Source organism: Octopus bimaculoides, chromosome 1, assembly GCF_046866305.1.
Source record: "Octopus bimaculoides isolate indiv1 chromosome 1, ASM4686630v1, whole genome shotgun sequence".
In the NCBI taxonomy this organism is placed as follows: domain Eukaryota; kingdom Metazoa; phylum Mollusca; class Cephalopoda; order Octopoda; family Octopodidae; genus Octopus; species Octopus bimaculoides.
In genome coordinates this window covers 167,289,462-167,299,461 of record NC_142928.1, presented here as the reverse complement: position 1 = coordinate 167,299,461, position 10,000 = coordinate 167,289,462, and the positions used below count along the sequence as shown (strand labels likewise).

Below are 10,000 nucleotides of genomic sequence, written 5' to 3'. Positions count from 1 at the left end.
TATATATATATATATATATATATATATATATATATATATATATATATATAAAAATAAGGATAAGATCGGTATTTAAAATATTGATCTTATCAAGTGGTCAGCATGGGAATAAAAACCATCAAAGGTAATAATTATTTAAAATTATAATACAGGGTATCAAGGGATACCACCACGCTGAAAAAATAGCAGTCAAATCCTGACTCCAAAACCACAATAAATGTCCGCAAGGCACGATTAGCGAAGACGAAGACCAAATAAACCAGTAAAAATAATAAGATAATTTCAAATTCTGGATTTCTGGCTTTGCATAAATGCTCTGCCTTCATCAGTGAAATATACTCAAGTACATAAATACAAATACATGTATATAAACAGTATACTTACATATACGGACGTATACATACATATATATGCACGTATGCACACGACTAGCTTAAATAGCCCGCCTAAACAACTTCTCGTGCGATCCCGGACAGGATATCAGCGCAGTAAATACACTGTTGACTGCTATTTTTTCAGCGTGGTGGTATCTCTTGATACCCTGTATTATATATGTGTGTATATATATATATATATATATGTGTGTGTGTGTGTGTGTGTGTGTGTGTGTGTGTGTGTGTGTGTATATGTGTGTATGCTTGTGTGTTTCTCTTTGTCCCCCCCCAAACATCGCTTGACAACCGATGTTGGAGTGTTTACGTCGCCGTAACTTAGCGGTTCGGCAAAAGAAACCGATACAATAAGTACTAGGCTTACAAAGAATAAGTCCTGGGGTCGATTTGCACGACTAAAGGCGGTGCTCCAGCATGGCCGCAGTCAAATGACTGAAACAAGTAAAAGAGTAAAAGAGTATATACATACATATATATACATACATGCATACATATATGAATACATGCAGACATACGTACTTACATAATACGTACATACATACGTGCATACATACATACGTACGTACGTACATAAATACATACATACATGCATGCATGCAAATTTTAACTGGGCAGAATAGTAAAACTATGCAGAAACCTGTTCCAGCTTTAAAGTGTGACATTGTTTCTTTATCTACGTTCCAATCTACGTTTCTTTTATCTACGAGCTTTGTATCTTCAAAGGAAGAATTTAAATGCTTAAAAACAGAAAAGAACATACATACATACAAATACAACCTGTAAGCGGAACAGTAAAAGTATGCAAAGCTTTTCTCAGGTTTAAAATGTGACATTGTTTTCGTTATCTACATTCAAACGATGGAGCCGTGTATCTTTGTTAGAAACCAGCTCCTTCGAGGGAAGAACTTAAAATGTTAAAAAGAGAAAAGAACATACATAAGCACACATACATACATACATACATACATACATACATACATACATACATACATACGTACATACGTACATACGTACATACATACATACATAGTGAGAGAGTGAGAGAGAGAGAAAAAGGAAAGAGAGAGAAAGAAAGAAAGAGAGAGAGGGGGAAGAGAGAGAGAGAGAGAGAGAGAGAGAGAGGGCAGAGAAGATTGAATTTAAGCATTTTCCACGTAATAGAAAGAAGTTTGAAGTTTTTCATATTGTGATTATGACGTCATAATATCAGTGACATTTATCTGGAGGTTTTGTTTCAGAAATTTCACTCTCTTTCAATCACTCGTGGTGATTAGAAGCAAAAGAAAGTGTGCGCCACGGGTACAACCAAACATCTAAAGACTAGTATCAAGTCAGTTACCTTGTTCTTAAGACGCTGCTTAATACCATTTCATAGTTACAAGGTGTACAGTAGTGTTACTGTAACCGTATGAAATTTTAACCATCAATTTCAGTTGAAGTAACCCGGGGGTTTCAATCAAAATCGTATTCCTCACTCTCGACACATTCACGGAAAGGAATTTATTGTAACTGAATGACGATTAAAGTTATGAACACAAAATAATGGCGACATGACACAGTTATACGTATATCAACAGACTATAGCTTTAAACACGGTGAGTATTTTAATAAAAATGAAGTTTGCTGCTTTTAAAACGTTTGAGAATCTTTTCAAGATAACTAAACTATAATGGAGAGAGCTGCTTGTTAATTATGTAACTTTTACTAAAAATTGTTACATTTATTAAAAGTAAGCAATTATTAAAATTTCCGTTGTTTACAAAATTCTTAAAAAATTAAAACAATTCAAAATTTATTTTAATTAAAGAAGGCTTTTCATTTTATTATTATTATTGATTCAAGTTCACGCTTTAATTACAAAATATTCAATATTTACTGCTATCATTTACAAAACAAATTCATATTTATTGCGGTATAGCCTTGTTTGCTTTTGTCTCTCGATCTCTACTGGTCTTTTCATTTGTTTTCATTTAAAATAAATGATTACAAAATTCATTTTTTTAAAAATACTTGGAAAATATCTGTTAAATATTTTTTCGTTATATCTACCGCGTTTATTGTTAGGTATAATATTGGCTTCTAATTTTGGCACAAGGCTTGCAATATCGTGTGTGTGTGTGTGTGTGCGGATTGGGGGGCAAGTCTATTACATTGATCCCCAGTGCTTAACTGGGACTTTTTTAATCGACTCCGAAAGGATGACAGGCAAAGTAGACCTCGGCGGAATTTGAGCCCAGCGCGTAAAACCGGACGAAATGCCGTTAAGCATTTTGTCCGGCACGCTAACGATTCTGCCAGCTCGCCGCATTGTTGTTAGGTATAATATTTCGGCCTGCTATAAGCACAAGGCTTGAAATTACGGGGAAGTGGGGGCGGGGGCTACTCGATTACATCGACTCCAGTGCGCAACTGGTACTTATTTTGGATCTATTTCAAAACGGGGGCACCAGTTTTCATTTATGTTTTATGTAGTGTTTTTGGTACCGAAAGACTTTCAAACTTCGTATACTTATCTATTTTGTGTTATAGAACAGAAAAAAATTTTGTATTCGAATTTATTTCATGTAAAAAATTGTCTTATTTCGATAATTTCTACTAATCACTGACGTCTATTCAGTTGAAAACAGTTAGCGCTGTAACGGTGTATATCGTATTAATCCCCTAACCCTAACCCTAACCCTAAAACTAACCCTAACTCTAGAATCCGAACTCTAAAATTGTTACACACATAGATACGCACAGCGTAATTTATTATATAAACAATATATGCGTATAAATTACGATTAAACCGGATGAAATATGTCACAGGGAATAACATTTTTATGACCGCCCAGCAGTAACTCTATTGAGCTGAATAGACGTCAGTGATTGGTTGAAATTACAGAAATACGACAACTTTAACATGGAATAACTTGCGATGTACGTTTTTTTGTTAAGAAGACTAAGAGTAAAAGATGTTTTATATGACACATTCTACCAGTGTCCCAAGTTTCAAAGTGTTTCGTTAGTGTTTCGTTAAGAAAATACTGGTGCCCCCGTTTTGAAATAGATCCCTTATTTTATCGACCCCGAGAGGATTAGAGCAAAGTCAGCCTCGGCGGAATTTGAATTCACAGCGTAAAGACAGACGAAATGCCGCTAAGCGTTTTATCCGGCGGCCTAACGATTCTGCTAGCTCACCGCCTTCGTTTGTTAGATATAATATTGTTAGATATTTCTGCTAGTTTCAGTAATAAAGCAAAATAGATTCTTTATTAAATGTTCGGTAGACTGCATATATCACTATTTTTGAAAAACATGACCGCACATACCTTTGGTTATAAATGTGTGAATGTGTCTGAAACTCTGTATCTGTGTATGTGTTAGTATAGTTTGTAGTGGAGGCGCAATGGCCCAGTGGTTAGAGCAACGGACTCGCGGTCATAGTATCGCGGTTTCGATTCTCAGACCGGGCGTTGTGAGTGTTTATTGAGCGAAAACACCTAAAAGCTCCACGTGGCTCCAACAGGGGATGGTGGCGAACCCTGCTGTACTCTTTCACCACAACTTTCTCTCACTCTTACTTCCTGTTTCTGTTGTGCCTGTAATTCAAAGGGTCAGCCTTGTCACACTGTGCTACGCTGAATATCCCCGAGAACTACGTTAAGGGTACACGTGTCTGTGGAGTGCTCAGCCACTTGCACGTTAATTTCACGAGCAGGCTGTTCCGTTGATCGGATCAACTGGAACCCTCGACGTCGTAAGCGACGGAGTGCCAACAACAGTATAGTTTGTATATGTGTATCTCTCGGTTTCCTTCACATTCTCTCATCTCCGTCTTTTTGACCTTACTCATTTTGTCTCTGACACGCATTCTCGCGTGCGCGCATGTTTGTCTCTGTGTGTGCGTGTTTGTCTGTGCGCGCGCGCGCGCGTATCATTATCTGTGTGTACATGAGTGCATCGTTGTGATGTGTGTATGTGCGTATAGATATGTGGGCCAACGTGATTATGTGTGTGTTTGCGCGCGTGTATGTGTGTGTGTGCATGTGCTGTGTGTGTATGTCTGTATGTTGTGTGTGTGAGTGTGACAGAGAGAAGGAGAGAGAGAGAGAGAGAGAAAGAGAGAGAGAGAGAGAGAGAGAGGGGGTAGAAAGAGAGAGAAGAAGTGTGAGAAGGTGGGAGAAAGAAAATGAATTGGACTTCAGCATTTACAAGTCCAAAGAAGTTTAAACTTTTCCATATTGTGGTTATGACGTAATTATATTAGTGACGTTTGGACGGAGCTTTCATTTCAGAAATTTTCGGTCTCTTTCCGTTTTGCGTTGATTAGAAGCTAATGAATATATGGGCCAAGTGGCTCACCCATACATCTCAGGATTAACTGTTTATGTACTGAGAAAACGATTTAGTCGAATATTTAAACGTCATCTTTTTCTAAATAATCGTAGTCTTCTACCAATGATAGAATGAAAAATTAACGCTGTTGTTATTAATGTAACAGTTTTACTCCACATAAAGTCTAATCAAGCAACAGATGTAAAATCAAAGGTATTCCAGCCGTGACTATCTCGTCTTATTGCCAAACGTATTGTACCTTGGAAAATATGGACGGCTAACGTCCCGAAATAGTCTGGCAGTGACTCCGAGCTCTGGCGTACATCGCCGACAGATGGAGAAAACTAAGGAAAATTTGGTTGCTATTTCTGCAGGTCGAGCAACTATATAAGGGCTGCCATGTTGACCCAGAATTATTCATATTTATTGTAAGGTGACTGAAAGATTTGCATAGGCGTAGGAGTGGCTATGTGGTAAGTAGCTTGCTTACGAACCACATGGTTCCGGGTTCAGTCTCACTGCGTGGCACCTTGGGCAAGTGTATTCTACTGTTTGTCTTTCGAAAGCATGTTACCTTAAAGTAAAGTGTACTGGATCTTTCCCCAGCATTCACAGTGACAAGTAGCTGAGAGATATATCGTTTCTTGTCTAAAAATGCTGGTTTATAGTAATTTTTGATTTATGAAAAGTCATTTGTATATTTACTGCTGCCTCGTGGTGAGTTTGAACTCAGGAAAAATCTGCACAAGAAAACCAACGAAATACTTTTTCAGTTACACAATCCCTTACTGTCTACACTGTATCGGTGAAATGAATTACATATCTTGTGGAGACTGTCAGAATGATGTGGACGCCTCTGATGAGAACCTAATAAGGTTCGAAAATCGATTAAGGTTGTTCATCATTTTTTGAAGAAAAAAAAAAAAAAAAAAAAGCGGCGAGCTGGCCGAAACGTTACCCCGCCGGGCGAAATGCTTAGCAGTATTTCGTCTGTCTTTACGTTCTGTGTTCAAATTCCGCCGAGGTCGACTTTGCCTTTCATCCTTTCGGGATCGATAAATTAAGTATCAGTTACGTAAAGGGGTCGATCTAATCGACTGGCTCCCTCCCCAAAATGTCGGCCCTTGAGTAGAAAAGAATTGCATATCTTATAATTTTTATTAAAAAAATAATCATTTATATATAGGTGTAGGAGTGGGTGTGTGGTAAGTAGCTTGCTTACGAACCACATAGTTCCGGGTTCAGTCCCACTGCGTGGCACCTTGGGCAAATGTCTTCTACTATAGCCTCGGGCCGACCAAAGCCTTGTGAGTGGATTTGGTAGACGGAAACTGAAAGAAGCCTGTCGTATATATGTGTGTATATATATATATATATATATATATATATATATATATATGTGTGTGTGTGTGTGTGTGTGTATGTGTGTGTATGCTTGTGTGTTTCTCTTTGTCCCCCCCCCCAAACATCGCTTGACAACCGATGTTGGAGTGTTTACGTCGCCGTAACTTAGCGGTTCGGCGAAAGAGACCGATAGAATAAGTACTAGGCTTCAAAAGAATAAGTCCTGGGGTCGATTTGCTCGACTAAAGGCGGTGCTCCAGCATGGCCATAGTCAAATGACTGAAACAAGTAAAAGAGAAAAGAGAGTAAAGAGTACTGCCTCTTGATGAGTTTGAACTCAGGAAAAATCAGTACAGCAAAACCAAAGAAATACTTTTGAAGTTATACAATCTCTTACTGTCTACGCTGTATCGGTGAAATGAATTATATATCTTCGTGGTTCTTAGAGCTTAGTAAAAATTGAGTACCGATCAGTGTTCAGCGTGTTTATCAGAAACAGAACAACGTCGCAACATCGGTGTCAGTGCGTACGAAACTAACATCGTATCAGCTTGGCAAGCAATTCGATACCTCGATATTCTAAATACTCAATCAGTTACGGCTCCTACTTGGTAAATTAAGGCAAGATAAGGTAAGATAAGATATGATAAAGTAAGACAAGCAGGTAAAGAAAAGGCGGTAGAGAAATTAAAACCGCAGTCACTCTGTCCGAGATATGTACATGTGAAGTGAAAGCGAAGGAAGGACAAAGAAATAAAATTGAATAAGCAAGAGACAGTAGTTTGGCAATTGAAGGATTTGTGCCTATCATGACTGGCAAGGAGGGAAAAACAATTTGTTCTTTGACAGATTGATGAGTCCCGTGATGAAATACATTATTTTTACACACGCTAAATGTAACTGATACTATGGTAAGCACCAGTAGAAACGCTTAATTGATTCCTTGCCGATGCTGAATCCTCTTGCGTGACCCATTAAAGATAGCTTCTTCTTTGCTTTGCCTCTCTTTCGATCCGACCGAGCTGCTTTCTCTGTTTAAAGTCTTAAGCCATTTTCTTTATTCTACTTCATCCTTCTTCGTTCCTTCTTTCACCATCTTTCTCCATCATCATCATCATCATCATCATCACAATCTTCTTCTTCTTCTTCTTCTTCTTCTTCTTCTTCTTCTTCTTCTTCTTCTTCTTCTTCTTCTTCTTCTTCTTCTTCTTCTTCTATTGTTTTTGTTATTGATGCTGTTGTTTCTTTTTCCTGCTTTTGATAATTTTTTTATTATGCATTTAAAAAAAAAAACTTTCATACACACACGAACACACACACACACACACACACACACACACACACACACACACACACACACACACACACACACACACACACACACACACACACACACACAAGAGTTATGCATACACAGCAGTTTTAATACAACGCTTCATGCATTCATATTTTGATACCAGTCTACGTGATTACCTACCTATCTGCTTACATTCTTATCTATTTACTTACCTATCTATCTACGTACCAGCATATAAACACACACATACATCATACATTCTTACATGCATGCAGACATTCTACATTCATCATACAGACATACTTGCATATAAAACATCCCACATCATACATATATACACACACTTACATATACACATACATGCATGCATACATACATACACAGGCATATACATATACACACATACACTCATACTTACACGTATATGCACGCATACATATACACAAATATACATGCTTACATATGCACATACATACATATACATACATACATACATACATACATACATGCATACGTACCTACATACATACGTACATACATACATCCATACAATGCTATCCGGAAAAAAGATTGTCCTGGAATAAATATAGGAACCCCCCCCCCCCCCCCCCCCTTCCCGTTATTGAATACGTATACAAACATCAACGCAAGGGATATTAGTGGAATATTTCCATCAAAACATTTGTCAAGTTTAAGCATAACAGGCCGGATATTGTTGTTTGATACTCACAGAAAAAAGTATGTACTGTTATAGAGGTCAACTCTTTGAAAATCAAAGAGAAAGCGGATAACTTTGAAACTTCCAGTTTCTATATCCAGATTACAAATTTAAATTTATACCAATAATTCTTTCTACCAAAGGCCTCCCCGAAAGGATAAAAGACAAAGTCGACCTCGGTGGAATTTGAACCCAGAACGTTAAGACAGACGAAATGTCGCAAAGTACTTTGCCCAGCGTGCTAATGATTCTGCCAACTCACCACCCTACATTTATACCAATAATAAACTGGTGCACTTGGTTTTGTGACTAAGTGCTTAAGATTTGGATTTTCATAAGGCTGGATTTTCAGAAAAAGAAATCAACTAACTCGCACATTACAAATATAACCTGGAAGTAGAGCAGTAAAAATATGCCAGACTTTTTTCTAGTTTAAAATGTGACATTGTGTTCGTTAGAAACGAACTCCTTCCTCAGAGGAAGAATTTAAATAACTGAAAACAGAAGGGACCATACATATTCAAATTTATACACACATACAGGAACCTAGTCAGAAACCTTATTTTGCCCACATACTTGCTCCTTCGTTGAATCTGAAGGAAGTTCGTTATAAGCATTTTGAATAAATTCCTTACTTAGCTCTGTCCTTCTTCACTTTTGGCATGATTATGAGTTTAGAAGTTCACTTCACAATCACGTTCTGGTGGCTAAATCCCACTGCGCGGCGGCACCTGGGGTACACCCCTTGTATCCTAGTGTCACATTGTCCAATATCTTGTGAGTGAAACTTGGCAAACAGAAACTATATGGAAGCCGGTCACGTGTTTATATATACATATCCAACATATATCCATACACATGCATATGTATGGTATTAATTTGTGTATATTATTATTATTATTATTAATATTATTATTGTTATTATTTGTATAATATTCAGGCGGCGAGCTGGAAGAATCGTTAGCACGCTGGACGAAGTGTTTAGAGGTATTTCGCCCGTCGCTACGTTCTGAGTTCAAATTCCACCGAGATCGAGTTTACCTTCATTCTTTCAGAATCGATAAATTAAGTACAGTGAAATTCTGGGGTCGATGTAATTGACTACTCCTACCTCCCAAAGCTTCAGGGCTTGTGCCTATAATAGAAAGAATTATTTATATAATATTGAAGTCTCTTGAAAGTCAATTAATGCCTTCAAATTTTGGCACAAGGCCAGCAATTTTAGGCTTAGATGGTTAGTCGATTGCATCCCCAGTACTTTACTGGTACTTATTTTATCGACCACGAAGGATGAAGGGCAAAGTCGATCGCAGTAGCACTTGAACTCAGAAAGAACATGCCGAAAGAAATACCGCTAAGCATTTTGTCCAGAGTCCTAACGATTTTACCTGCTCGTAGACTTTATAACAGACAATCAGTGCTACCGGACAGTTTCATGCTAACGACCTTCCAGAACTGAAGAGGTAAATTAGTTGTCCGATAGTTGCTAATTTACTTCTCCAATTCTGGAATGTTCTTGGCATGAATTTTATATTTATGTATTTACAATATACAGATATGTGTGCGTGTTATGTAAGAACCTACGATATAATTTGGCCATAGTACCACTAGATAAAAGACGAGATGATCACGTTTGGAAAGCCTTTATTTATTTTTGTATCGATGAATGCTGACATAAGGCTTAATATTTACACACAAACATACATGCACATAAATATATACGCTTACACATAAAAGCAAATACACAAACACGGAGACTCACAAAAATGCACACACATTACATATATATATTTGCACGTATTACATACATACACATATTTACGAATTTGCTGACATTAATATGCACACATTACATATATACATCCTTATACACATTGCATACACACACATAGAGATAGACGTAACTGCTAGTAATAGTAGCCAAATAATCCT

At 37.5% G+C, this 10,000-nt stretch overlaps 1 long non-coding RNA gene across 1 annotated transcript in view; it reads left to right on the top strand.

Moving 5' to 3' along the window:
* Positions 1–1,629: 1,629 nt before the first annotated feature.
* LOC149137847 (uncharacterized) overlaps positions 1,630–10,000 on the top strand; it is a 44,054-nt gene continuing 35,683 nt past the window's right edge. The window contains exon 1 of the long non-coding RNA XR_016244197.1: positions 1,630–1,987. This is a non-coding gene — a long non-coding RNA (uncharacterized LOC149137847). The remainder of the gene's footprint in view (positions 1,988–10,000) is intronic.